Source organism: Somniosus microcephalus, unplaced genomic scaffold (assembly GCF_052327205.1).
Source record: "Somniosus microcephalus isolate GS21.2 unplaced genomic scaffold, FLI_Smic_1.0 scaffold78, whole genome shotgun sequence".
Taxonomy (NCBI): domain Eukaryota; kingdom Metazoa; phylum Chordata; class Chondrichthyes; order Squaliformes; family Somniosidae; genus Somniosus; species Somniosus microcephalus.
Genome location: NW_028225265.1, coordinates 867066 through 881070, shown reverse-complemented (window position 1 = coordinate 881070; position 14005 = coordinate 867066). Strand labels below are relative to the sequence as shown.

General features: G+C 52.0%; 1 long non-coding RNA gene across 1 annotated transcript; it reads left to right on the top strand.

Annotated features, from left to right (window-relative positions):
- Positions 1–1755: 1755 nt before the first annotated feature.
- LOC147083131 (uncharacterized) lies at positions 1756–10714 on the top strand. Its single transcript, XR_015075978.1, has 3 exons — positions 1756–1854; positions 3577–3597; positions 10642–10714. It is a non-coding gene; the product is annotated as an uncharacterized LOC147083131 (long non-coding RNA).
- The last annotated feature ends 3291 nt before the right edge of the window (positions 10715–14005 follow it).

The window sequence follows — 14005 nt, the reverse complement described above, 5'->3', positions numbered from 1 at the left end:
GCAAAAGGAAAAATATCTGACATATTGGGCAGAAACAACAAAAACCCAAAGCAAACTCAATTGCTACTTGGCCCTAAACAGACAATACAACATAGCTGATTACCTGACCATGGTAAAGGATAACAAACTGAGAAGAACCTTGACAAGGTACAGACTTAGCGAACATAGCCTAGCGATCGAAAAAGGCAGACACAGGCAGACCAGGCTGCCAAGAGAGGACAGGATATGCTCTCACTGCAGTCAGGGAGTGGTGGAGACAGAGATGCACTTCCTCACAGCTTGTGGAAAATATCAGGGCATCAGGGAGAATTTCTACCAAAAATTCTCACAAATATGTCCTGATTTCAGAAATCTGAATGACAACCAAAAACTCCCATTCCTACTGGGAGAGGAGAGAAGCTGTATAACACTGGCGGCACACTATGTTACAGCTTGCCATGAACAGAGGGACAACCAGTAAACTAAGAAAAGAATATATATAAACAATGCGAATGTATATTTATACACTCAGGGATATACCTGTTTATACACTGTATGAATAGAACTGCGTTTATGTGCTAAACCATAAATGTATTTTGATGCTTTGGCAACATAAGATGTAACTTATCATGCCAATAAAGCGATTTGAATTGAATTGAATTGAATTGGGAGAGGTTGATGGGGGGGGAGAGAGGGAGAGGTTGATGGGGGTGGGGGGAGAGGGAGAGGTTGATGGGGGTGGGGGGAGAGGGAGAGTTTGATGGGGGGGGGAAGAGAGGGAGAGGTTGATAGGGGGGGAGGGAGGGAGAGGTTGATGGGGAGGAGAGAGGGAGAGGTTGATGGGGGTGGGGGGGAGAGAGGGAGAGGTTGATGGGGGTGGGGGGAGAGAGGGAGAGGTTGATGGGCGGGGAGGGGAGAGAGGGAGAGGTTGATGGGGTGGGGAGAGAGGGAGAGGTTGATTGGGGGGGGAGAGAGGGAGAGGTTGATGGGGGAGAGGGAGAGGTTGATGGGTGGGGAGGGGAGAGAGGGAGAGGTTGATGGGGTGGGGAGAGAGGGAGAGGTTGATGGGCGGGGAGGGGAGAGAGGGAGAGGTTGATGGGGGGGTGAGAGAGGGAGGAGGGAGAGGTTGATGGGGCGGGGGAGGAGAGAGGGAGAGGTTGATGGGGGTGGGGAGAGAGGGAGAGGTTGATGGGGTGGGGAGAGAGGGAGAGGTTGATGGGGGTGGGGAGAGAGGGAGAGGTTGATGGGCAGTGGGGGAGAGAGGGAGAGGTTGATGGGGGTGGGGAGAGAGGGAGAGGTTGATGGGCGGGGAGGGGAGCGAGGGAGAGGTTGATGGGCGGGGAGGGGAGTGAGGGAGAGGTTGATGGGGGGGAGAGAGGGAGAGGTTGATGGGGGGGAGAGAGGGAGGAGGGAGAGGTTGATGGGGGGGAGAGAGGGGGGAGGGAGAGGTTGATGGGGGTGGGGGGAGAGAGGGAGAGGTTGATGGGGGGGCGGAGAGAGGGAGAGGTTGATGGGGGTGGGGAGAGAGGGAGAGGTTGATGGCGGGGGGCAGGTGGAGAGGGAAGAATCTGCCGTTTGGGACAGGAGTGCAGAGAGTGCAGAGAGACTGAGGTTCTTGGATATTGGTGTGTTGCTCTGCCTCCTGCAATCCAGCTGTTAACTGTTCCCATTCTCTCCACAGCTGCACTGCGAGTAACTCCGCAAGGAGCACTCCTACCAGCTAGCCGGCACTACGCAAGCGGCTGCCGCTCTACCCGAAGGCCACGGACGGGGGAAAGTGTGCTGGAGAAGGGTTCAGATAGCTCCTCAGAAAGGTTGTCCTGTGGCAACCAGTACAGCCACTCCACTCCCGGGCGCAACAGCAAGAACTCGCGGGTAAGAAGCCAGCGTATTTACCACCTACTCTCGGCACTGGGCAGGAAAGCTGTCTCAGACTCTGAATACATTGTCCTTTCCAGCAAATAATAGCTCCCTCAGAAGTCCAAAAGGAATACCAGCTAAATAAGGTGCTTGGCACATCTCTCGGCAGATTCTCTCAGCATCTCTTAAATTCTTGTTGATTAGTCAGAAGAAGATTCTCTTTGTCCTCTCTCGTTGTAATCTTTACCTAGCAGAGGTAGAAGGCACCTTAACAAGTACTAAGTATATCCAGGACACACAGTAAAGAGGCTACTAGACTGATTCCTGGGGTGAGAGGACTGTCCTATGAGGAGAGATTGAGTAGATTCACAGATCACAGAATCACAATCACAATCACAGAAACCCCACAGTGCAGATAGAGGCCATTTCGGCCCATCGAGCCTGCACCGACACATATCCCACCCGATCCCCGTAACCCCTACACCAACAGTTATCCCACCCTATCCCCGTAACCCCACGTATTTAATCCCCCTAACACTAAGGGTCAATTTATCATAGCCAATCAACCTAACCTGCACATCTTTGGACCTATACTCTCTGGAGTTTAGAAGAATGAGAGGTGATCTCACTGAAACGTATAAAATTATTATACGGCTTGACAGGGTAGATGATGAGAGGCTGTTTCCCCTGGCTGGACAGTCTAGAAGTAGGGGTCATTGTCTCGGTATAAGAGGTCGGCTGTTTAGGACTGAGCTGAGAAATTTCTTAACTTTGGTGAATCTTTGGAATTCTCGGCCCCAGAGGGCTGTGGAGGCTGAGTCGTTGAGTATATTCAAGGCTGAGATCGATAGATTGTTGGACTCTCGGGGAATCGAGGGATATGGGGATTGGGCGGCCAAGTGGAGTTGAGGTCGATGATCAGCCGTGATCTCATTGAATGGCGGAGCAGGCTCGAGGGGCCGTATGTCCAACTCGTGCTTATATTTCTTATGTAAATCAGATATTTTTTATTAATTCCCGGTGTTAGATCAAGGTAATTTCAGTGGACCACACTGATCTGAGGTCAACACACTAAAATTAAAGTTTGCGAGTCCGGTGGTAAGTTTTAAATAGTCGATTTATTGCATCACTTGATTTACACTGTTTGACTTCCTTTATCCGACTAACAAGCATGTTCAAAATGGCTGGCTTTATACCGCAGCAGATGTACCCGCCCCCTTTATTACCACCGGACTCGCAAACTTTAATTTTGGTGTGTTGACCTCAGATCAGTGTGGTCCACTGAAATTACATTGATCTAACACCCGGGTTGCAGGTGTCGCTGGCAAGGCCGGCATTTATTGCCCATCCCTAATTGCCCCTTGAGAAGGTGGCGGTGAGCCGCCGCCTTGAACCGCTGCAGTCCGTGTGGTGAAGGTGCTCCCACAGTGCTGTTAGGGAGGGAGTTCCAGGATTTCGACCCAGCGACGATAAAGGAATGGCGATATATAGACAGGATGGTGTGTGACACATCTGCGCCATTTCTCACATTGTGTTCAATAATGTTTGTGAGGAAGTTGTTCACTTTTTTTACCATTTACGTGCTTTTGACACCAATCCTTTCCCCTCTCCTGCTATTTGATCTATAATCCCATCTTTTCCCCGCTCCTGCTATTTGCTCTGTAATCCAATCCTTTCCCCTCTTCCTTAAACACTTACCAATCACAGATTTATATTTTCTTTTCTTCTATCTTCCAGAAAATGCAGAGCTGGTACAACGTGAGTATAAAGTGCAATTCTTGATTTTTAATTCTGTGTTTTATGTCTGTGTTGCCTTGCGTTGGTTTGTGCTATTGTTAAATTACAGTTCGAGAACCATTGCTGTGGAATTGTGTGTCACGGTGGGATTAACTAATGCTGCTGCAAGACACGCCAGTATCTCTTTCTTGTCCTTTCTGGACATATGTTCTCATCAATGTGTCTCAAATTTGAGAGAATCCATCACGTCACGTGACTGGTTGGTGAGTACTTTCACAAACTTATTCTAAGTAGAATTCAATAATTAAGCTAAATCGTAGTAAATAAAAGGGTCTTGTAAGGGTTAAGTCATGGAAGGGCAGCTCAGACCCGTGTCATGCTCCTCCTGTGCCATGTGGGAAATCAGGGACACTGTCCCTGACAACTATGTGTGCAGGAAGTGTGTCCAGCTGCAGCTCCTAGCGGACCGCATGGCGGCGCTGGAGCTGCGAATGGACTCACTCTGGAGCATACGCGATGCTGAGGATCTTGTGGATAGCACATTCAGTGAGTTGGTCACACCGCAGGTAAAGGCTAGCTCAGACAGTAAATGGGTGACCAAAAGGCAGGGTAAAGGCAGGAAGGTAGTGCAGGAGTCACCTGCGGTCATCTCCCTCCAAAACAGGTTTACCGTTTTGGGTACTGTTGGGGGAGATGACTTATCAGGGGAAGGCACCAGCAGCCAGGTTCAGGGCACCATGACTGGCTCTGCTGCACAGAAGGGCGGGAAAAAGAGGGATAGGGCTATAGTGATAGGGGATTCAATCGTAAGGGGGATAGACAGGAGTTTCTGTGGCCGAGACCGAGACTCCAAGATGGTATGTTGCCTCCCTGGTGCAAGGGTCAAGGATGTCTCGGAGCGGGTGCAGAGCATTCTGAAGGGGGAGGGGGATCAGCCAGTTGTCGTGGTACATGTAGGTACCAACGATGTAGGTAAAAAGAGGGAGGAGGTCCTACAAGCTGAATTTAGGGAGTTAGGAGCTAAATTGAAAAGTAGGACCTCAAAGGTAGTAATCTCTGGATTGCTACCAGTGCCATGAGCTAATAAGTTTAGAGAGAGTAAGATAAATAAGCTAAATACGTGGCTTGAGCAGTGGTGCAAGGGAGAGGGATTTAAATTCTTGAGGCATTGGAACCAGTTCTTGGGGAGGAGGGACCTGTACCAAGGGGACGGTCTACACCTGAACTGTGAGGGAGCCGATGTCCTCGGGGTAATATTTTCTAGGGCGGTTCGGGAGGATTTAAACTAATTTGGCAGGGGGATGGGAACCTAGGTAGTGGAAAAGAGGGAAGTCATATGAAGTCAGAAATAGATGGTAGAAAGGTGAGAAGCAATAAGCAAAGGAGAGAAACACAAAGGGCCAAACTAATTCATAATGAGAGTGTGAAAAAAGCAAGCCTGAAGGCTTTGTATCTTAATGCTAGAAGCATTAGGAACAAGGTGGATGAATTAGTTGTGGAAATAGAGGTAAACAAGTATGATTTGATTGGGATTACAGAAACGTGGCTGCAGGGTGGGTAAGGCTGGGAACTTAACATCCAGGGATATACAATATTTAGGAAGGATCGGCAAAAAGGTAGGGGAGGTGGGGTAGCATTGCTGGTAAAGGAGGGGATTAATGCAATGGAAAGGAAGGATATTAACTCGGATGAAACGGAATCTGTATGGGTAGAAATGAGAAATAGCAAGGGGAGGAAAACGTTAGTGGGTGTGATATATAGGCCTCCAAATAGTAATATGGAGGTGAGGGAAGGCATAAAAAGGGAAATTAGAGAAGCGTGCGATAAGAGCACAGCTGTCATCATGGGTGACTTTAATTTACATATTGATTGGACTACCCAAATTAGTAAAAATTCTGAGGAGGAGGAATTCCTGGAATGTTTTCGGGACGGTTATCTGGACCAATATGTCGAGGAGCCGACTCGAGATCAGGCCATTTTAGACTGGGTATTGTGCAATGAGAAGGGACTTATCAGCAATCTTCTTGTACGAGGCCCCTTGGGTCAGAGCGATCATAATATGATCGAGCTCTCAGTCGAGATGGAGAGTGAGGAAATTGAATCAGAGACTAAGGTCCAGAACTTAAATAAAGCGAATTACGAGGGTCTGAGACGGGAATTGGGTAAGATTGATTGGGTGGTGTTTCTGGGGGGATTGACAGTAGAGAGACAATGGCAAGCATTCAAAGATAAAATGGAAGAATTCCAGAACATGTTTATACCGGTTTGGCATAAAAATAAACCTAAAAAGGTGACTCAACCGTGGATAACGAGGGAAATTAGGGACAGCATAAAATCAAAAAAAAGGGCATATCAACTGGCAAAAAAAAGCACCAGACCGGAAGATTGGGGGCAGTACAGGATACAGCAAAAGAGGACAAAGGGATTAATCAGGAAGGGGAAAATAGAATACGAAAGTAAACTTGCAGCAAACATAAAGACAGACTGCAAAAGCTTTTATCGGTATATCAGGAGGAAAAGACTGGTAAAATCCCAAGTCGGTCCCTTGCAGTCCGATTCGGGAGAATATATAATGGAGAATAAGGAAATGGCAGACCAATTAAACTCATACTTTGGTTCTGTATTCACAAAGGAGGACACAAATAACCTCCCAGGAATATCGGCAAACATGGGGACTAATGAGAGGGAGGAGCTGACAGAAATTAGTATCTCTAGGGATATGGTGTTGGGTAAGTTGAGGGGACTGAAGGCCGAAAAATCCCCGGGGCCTGATAAACTACATCCTAGGGTACTTAAGGAGGTGGCCCTGGAGATAGCAGATGCTCTAAGGATCATCTTCCGGATCTCCATTGACTCGGGAACAGTGCCCGTGGATTGGAGGGTAGCTAATGTTACCCCAATATTTAAAAAGGGGGGTAGAGAGAAAGCAGGGAATTATAGACCAGTAAGCCTTACATCGGTTGTGGGCAAAATGCTGGAGTCCATTATTAAGGATAAAATAGCGGAGCACTTGGCAAATGGGGAAAGGATCGGACAGAGTCAACATGGATTTACAAAGGGTAAATCGTGTTTGACTAATCTGCTGGAATTTTTTGAGGAAGTAACTGGTAAAATAGATGGGGGAGAGCCAGTGGATGTGGTGTACCTTGACTTCCAGAAAGCATTCGATAAGGTTCCACACAAAAGATTATCATGCAAAATTAAGGCTCATGGAATTGGGGGCAAAGTATTAACGTGGATAGAGAACTGGCTGGCGGATAGAAAACAGAGAGTGGGAATAAACGGCTCGTTTTCGGAGTGGCAGGCAGTGACCAGCGGGGTGCCGCAAGGATCTGTCCTGGGACCCCAGCTGTTCACAATATATATAAATGATCTGGATCAGGGAATTGGATGCAATATTTCCAAATTCGCTGACGACACTAAACTAGGAGGAGGGGTGGGCTCTGATGAGGATGTCAGGAGGCTACAGTCCGATTTGGACAGGTTGGGGGAATGGGCGGATACGTGGCAGATGCACTATAATGTGGATAAATGCGAGGTTATCCACTTTGGGGGTAAAAACAGGAGGGTAGATTATTATCTAAATGGCAATAGATTGGGAGATGGGGAAGTGCAGAGGGACCTGGGTGTTCTTGTGCACCAGTCACTGAAGGAGAGCATGCAGGTGCAACAGGCGATTAAGAAGGCAAATGGTATGTTGGCCTTCATATCAAGGGGGTTCGAGTATAGGAATAGGGATACCTTACTACAGCTGTACAAGGTGCTGGTGAGACCGCATCTGGAGTATTGTGTACAGTTTTGGTCGCCCCATCTGCGGAAGGATGTTCTTGCCATGGAAAGAGTGCAACGGCGATTCACCAGGCTGATACCTGGAATGGCGGGAATGACCTACGAAGAGAGATTAAATAGTTTGGGCTTGTACTCACTGGAGTTTAGAAGATTGAGAGGGGATCTCATCGAAACATATAAAATTATGGCAGGCCTGGACAGGCTGAATTCAGAGAGAATGTTTCCAATGGCCGGGGAGCACAGGACCAGGGGCCACAGTCTAAAAATAGCGGGCAAATCATTTAAAACAGAGATGAGGAAGAATTTCTTCACTCAAAGAGTGGTGAGCCTGTGGAATTCCCTGCCACAGAGGGCTGTGAAGGCTAATTCAATAAATATTTTCAAGAGAGAATTGGATATATTTCTGAAGGCTAAGGGGATTAAGGGTTACGGAGAAAAGGCGGGGACGGGGTACTGAACTGGTAAGATCAGCCATGATCTCATTGAATGGCGGAGCAGGCTCGAAGGGCCGAATGGCCTACTCCTGTTCCTATCTCTATGTATCTATGTATCTATGCATGGAATCTAGAGAACCGGGGAGCCCCTGAGCTGAGATTGTCCGATGGGTCAGAGGGTGAAATCTAAAGCTGGCACTGGCCAGAAGGAAGAGCAGCAGAGCCCAAGTCAAGGAGGCCCTTGCCAAAGGAAATGGCAGAGCCTTCGAACCTTTGCCTAAAAAGAGCCATACTGAAATCTCTGGATCTCATTTCCCTTGGGATTCCTGGATACCAAATAAATGGGGGCAATTTTCTTGGTCTAGACTGGATACAATCCCAAGCCCGATAGGTGTGTGCTGGGCTCTACGCCCAGGCACCATTCCACTTTCCTTACATATATCTGATTAGAGAAGAGTAGATCCCAGCTAATCACTTATTGATGAGTAAATAAGTGCAGTACTGAGGGAGGACCGCACTGTCGGCGGGGTAGTACTGAGGGAGGACCGCACTGTCGGAGGGGCAGTACTGAGGGAGCACTGCACTGTCGGAGGGGCGGTACTGAGGGAGTGCCACACTGTCGGAGGGGCAGTACTGAGGGAGCACCGCACTGTCGGAGGGGCAGTACTGAGGGAGCACCGCACTGTCGGAGGGGCAGCACTGAGGGAGGACCGCACTGTCGGAGGGTCAGTACTGAGGGAGCACCGCACTGTCGGGGGGGCAGTACTGAGGGAGTGCCGCACTGTCGGAGGGGCAGTACTGAGGGAGGACCGCACTGTCAGAGGGGTAGTACTGAGGGAGCGCCGCACTGTCGGAGGGGCAGTACTGAGGGAGCACCGCACTGTCGGAGGGGTAGTACTGAGGGAGCGCTGCACTGTCGGAGGGGCAGTACTGAGGGAGCGCTGCACTGTCGGAGGGGCAGTACTGAGGGAGCACCGCACTGTCGGAGGGGCAGCACTGAGGGAGCGCCGCACTGTCGGAGGGGCAGCACTGAGGGAGTGCCGCACTGTCGGAGGGGCGGTACTGAGGCAGTGCCACACTGTCGGAGGGTCAGTACTGAGGGAGCACCGCACTGTCGGAGGGGTAATACTGAGGGAGCACCGCACTGTCGGAGCGGCTGTACTGAGGGAGCGCTGCACTGTCGGAGGGGTAGCACTGAGGGAGTGCCGCACTGTCGGAGGGGCAGTGCTGAGGGAGGACCGCACTGTCGGAGGGGTAGTACTGAGGGAGCGCTGCACTGTCGGAGGGGCAGTACTGAGGGAGTGCCGCACTGTCGGAGGGGCAGTACTGAGGGAGGACCGCACTGTCGGAGGGGTAGTACTGAGGGAGCGCTGCACTGTCGGAGGGGCAGTACTGAGGGAGCGCTGCACTGTCGGAGGGGCAGTACTGAGGGAGCACCGCACTGTCGGAGGGGCAGCACTGAGGGAGCGCCGCACTGTCGGAGGGGCAGCACTGAGGGAGTGCCGCACTGTCGGAGGGGCGGTACTGAGGCAGTGCCACACTGTCGGAGGGTCAGTACTGAGGGAGCACCGCACTGTCGGAGGGGTAATACTGAGGGAGCACCGCACTGTCGGAGCGGCTGTACTGAGGGAGCACTGCACTGTCAGAGGGGCAGTACTGAGGGAGCGCTGCACTGTCGGAGGGGCAGCACTGAGGGAGTGTCGGAGGGGCGGTACTGAGGGAGTGCCACACTGTCGGAGGGTCAGTATTGAGGGAGCGCCGCACTGTGGGAGGCTCAGTACTGAGGGAGTGCCACACTGTCAGAGGGGCAGTACTGAGGGAGAGCCGCACTGTCGGAGGGGCAGTACTGGGGGAGCGCTGCACTGTCGGAGGGGCAGTACTGGGGGAGCGCTGCACTGTCGGAGGGGCAGTACTGAGGGAGCGCCACACTGTCGGAGGGGCAGTACTGAGGGGGGGCAGTACTGAGGGAGTGCCGCACTGTCGGAGGGGCAGTACTGAGGGAGCGCAGTACTGAGGGAGCGCCGCACTGTCGGAGGGGCAGTACTGAGGGAGCGCCGCACTGCCGGATGGGCAGTACTGAGGGAGTGCCGCACTGTCGGAGGGGCAGTACTGAGGGAGCGCCGCACTGTCAGAGGGGCAGTACTGAGGGAGCGCCACACTGTCGGAGGGGCAGTACTGAGGGGGGGCAGTATTGAGGGAGCGCCGCACTGTCGGAGGGGCAGTACTGAGGGAGCGCAGTACTGAGGGAGCGCCGCACTGTCGGAGGGGCTGCACTGAGGGAGTGCTGCACTGTCGGAGTTGCAGTCTTTCGGATGAGACGTTAACACGAGGGCCCCGCCTGCCATTTCAGGTGGATGCAAAAGTTCCCGCAGCCACTATTTCGAAGAAGCGCAGGATGTTGTCCAGTTGTCCTGGGGCCAATATTTATCCCTCAATCAACATTGCTAAAACAGAATATTGTTGTTTGTGGGATCTTGTTGTACGCTAACTGGCCGATGGGCTGAGAGACGGTCACTGCAGTTAATGTGCTGTGATCGCGCTTCTCGTGACTCCAGTTGCATGTTCATTTCTTTTAATTGCCATCCTGCTTAAATTAACGTCGCTCAGTCATGCTCAGTCTGAGGTTTGCTTTGATTTCTGTTACATATCCCATTAGCTTTCCAAAAAGGAGAAGGATTGAACTATGTGTCTCCTTCATATTGCAAGATGTATGGAAACCATTTTAGAGCCTGCATTTTCTGTGACTTGACAGCTGTGTACGTATTTGTCATAAGGTTGACTGGATAGGAAGAGCGGTGTCTGATCCAGATATTCCTCTGGAGAAATTGTATCTTTCTTCCAGGTGTTGAGCCCCACATACAAACAGCGGAATGAAGACTTTCACAAACTGTTCAAGAAGCTGCCCGATTCAGAGCGACTGATTGAGGGTGAGGCCGATTGTGGGTGTGAGGCGGGTGTTGGGCGGGGCCGGCGGTGGGCGAGGCAGAGTGTAGGTTCGAGTGACAGTAGGGTATTGATGAGAGTCACGTTTTGTTTGAGGGGGAAACAGTGAGCCTCAATGTTGACATCAGAAATACTTGTTCTGACTGTAGATTTTGACCCAGGGGTACAGGCTGGAGCTGACTGTAGATACATACCCGGGGTACAGACTGGGGCTGACTGTAGATGTTGACCCAGGGGTACAGACTGGGGCTGACTGTAGATTTTGAACCAGGGGTACAGACTGGGGCTGACTGTAGATACTGACCCAAGGGTACAGGCTGGAGCTGACTGTAGATATTGACCCAGGGGTACAGGCTGGAGCTGACTGTAGATACTGACCCAGTGGTACAGGCTGGGGCTGATTGTAGATATTGACCCAGGGGTACAGGCTGGGGCTGACTGTAGATACTGACCCAAGGGTACAGACTGGGGCTGATTGTAGATATTGACCCAGGGGTACAGACTGGGGCTGACTGTAGATATTGATCCAGGGGTACAGGCTGGAGCTGACTGTAGATACTGACCATGGGGTACAGACTGGGGCTGACTGTAGATACTGACCCGGGGTACAGGCTGGGGCTGATTGTAGATACTGACCCGGGGTACAGGCTGGAGCTGACTGTAGATACTGACCCAAGGGTACAGACTGGAGCTGACTGTAGATACTGACCCAGGGGTACAGACTGGGGCTGATTGTAGATACTGACCCGGGGTACAGGCTGGGGCTGACTGTAGATACTGACCCAGGGGTACAGACTGGGGCTGACTGTAGATACTGACCCAGGGGTACAGACTCGGGCTGACTGTAGATACTGACCCAGGGGTACAGGCTGGAGCTGACTGTAGATACTGACCCAGGGGTACAGACTGGGGCTGACTGTAGATACTGACCCAGGGGTACAGGCTGGGGCTGACTGTAGATACTGACCCAGGGGAACAGGCTGGTGCTGACTGTAGATAATGACCCAGGGGTACAGGCTGGAGCTGACTGTAGATACTGACCCAGGGGTACAGACTGGGGCTGACTGTAGATACTGACCCAGGGGTACAGGCTGGAGCTGACTGTAGATAATGACCCAGGGGTACAGGCTGGAGCTGACTGTAGATACTGACCCAGGGGTACAGACTGGGGCTGACTGTAGATACTGACCCAGGGGTACAGGCTGGAGCTGACTGTAGATACTGACCCAGGGGTACAGACTGGGGCTGACTGTAGATACTGACCCAGGGGTACAGACTCGGGCTGACCGTAGATATTGACCCAGGGGTACAGACTGGGCCTGACTGTAGATACTGACCCAAGTGTACAGGCTGGGGCTGACTGTAGATACTGACCCAGGGGTACAGGCTGGGGCTGACTGCAGGTACTGACCCAGGGGTACAGGCTGGGGCTGACTGTAGATACTGACCCAGGGGTACAGGCTGGGGCTGACTGTAGATACTGACCCAGGGGTACAGACTGGAGCTGACTGTAGATACTGACCCAGGGGTACAGGCTGGGGCTGACTGTAGATACTGACCCAGGGGTACAGAATGTGGCTGACTGTAGATACTGACCCAGGGGTACAGACTGGAGCTGACTGTAGATACTGACCCAGGGGTACAGACTGGAGCTGACTGTAGATACTGACCCAGGGGTACAGGCTGGAGCTGACTATAGATACTGACCCAGGGGTACAGGCTGGGGCTGACTGTAGATACTGACCCAGGGGTACAGGCTGATGCTGACTGTAGTCACTGACCCAGGGGTACAGACTGGGGCTGACTGTAGATACTGACCCAGGGGTACAGACTGGGGCTGACAGTAGATTCTGACCCAGGGGTACAGGCTGGTGCTGACTGTAGATACTGACCCAGGGGTACAGGCTGGGGCTGACTGTAGGTACTGACCCAGGGGTACAGGCTGGGGCTGACTGTAGATACTGACCCAGGGGTACAGGCTGGGGCTGACTGTAGATACTGACCCAGGGGTACAGACTGGGGCTGACTGTAGATACTGACGCAGGGGTACAGACTGGGTCTGACTGTAGATACTGACCCAGGGGTACAGGCTGGAGCTGACTGTAGATACTGGCCCAGGGGTACAGGCTGGGTCTGACTGTAGTTACTGACCCAGGGGTACAGACTGGGGCTGAATGTAGATTCTGACCCAGGGGTACAGGCTGGTGCTGACTGTAGATACTGACCCAGGGGTACAGACTGGGTCTGACTGTAGATACTGACCCAGGGGTACAGACTGGGGCTGACTGTAGATTCTGACCCAGGGGTACAGGCTGGAGCTGACTGTAGATACTGACCCAGTGGTACAGACTGGGGCTGACTGTAGATATTGACCCAAGGGTACAGGCTGGAGCTGACTGTAGATACTGACCCAGGGGTACAGACTGGGGCTGACTGTAGATACTGACCCAGGGGTACAGACTGGAGCTGACTGTAGATATTGACCCAGGGGTACAGACTGGGGCTGACTGTAGATACTGACCCAAGGGTACAGACTGGGGCTGACTGTAGATACTGACCCAGGGGTACAGACTGGGGCTGACTGTAGATTCTGACCCAGGGGTACAGGCTGGAGCTGACTGTAGATACTGACCCAGGGATACAGGCTGGGGCTGACTGTAGATACTGACCCAGGGGTACAGACTGGGGCTGACTGTAGATACTGACCCAGGGGTACCGGCTGGAGCTGACTGTAGATACTGACCCAGGGGTACAGACTGTGGCTGACTTTAGATACTGACCCAGGGGTACAGACTGGGGCTGACTGTAGATACTGACCCAGGGGTACAGACTAGGGCTGACTGTAGATACTGACCCAGGGGTACAGACTGGAGCTGACTGTAGATACTGACCCAGGGGTACAGGCTGGGGCTGACTGTAGATACTGACCCGGGGTACAGACTGGAGCTGACTGTAGATACTGACCCAGGGGTACAGGCTGGAGCTGACTGTCGATACTGACCCGGGGTACAGACTGGGTCTGAGTGTAGATACTGACCCAGGGGTACAGACTAGGGCTGACTGTAGATACTGACCCAGGGGTACAGACTGGGGCTGACTGTAGATACTGACCCAGGGGTACAGACTGGGGCTGACTGTAGATACTGACCCAGAGGTTCAGACTGGAGCTGACTGTAGATACTGACCCAGGGCTACAGACTGGGGTTGACTGTAGATATTGACCCAGGGGTACAGACTGGAGCTGACTGTAGATACTGACCCAG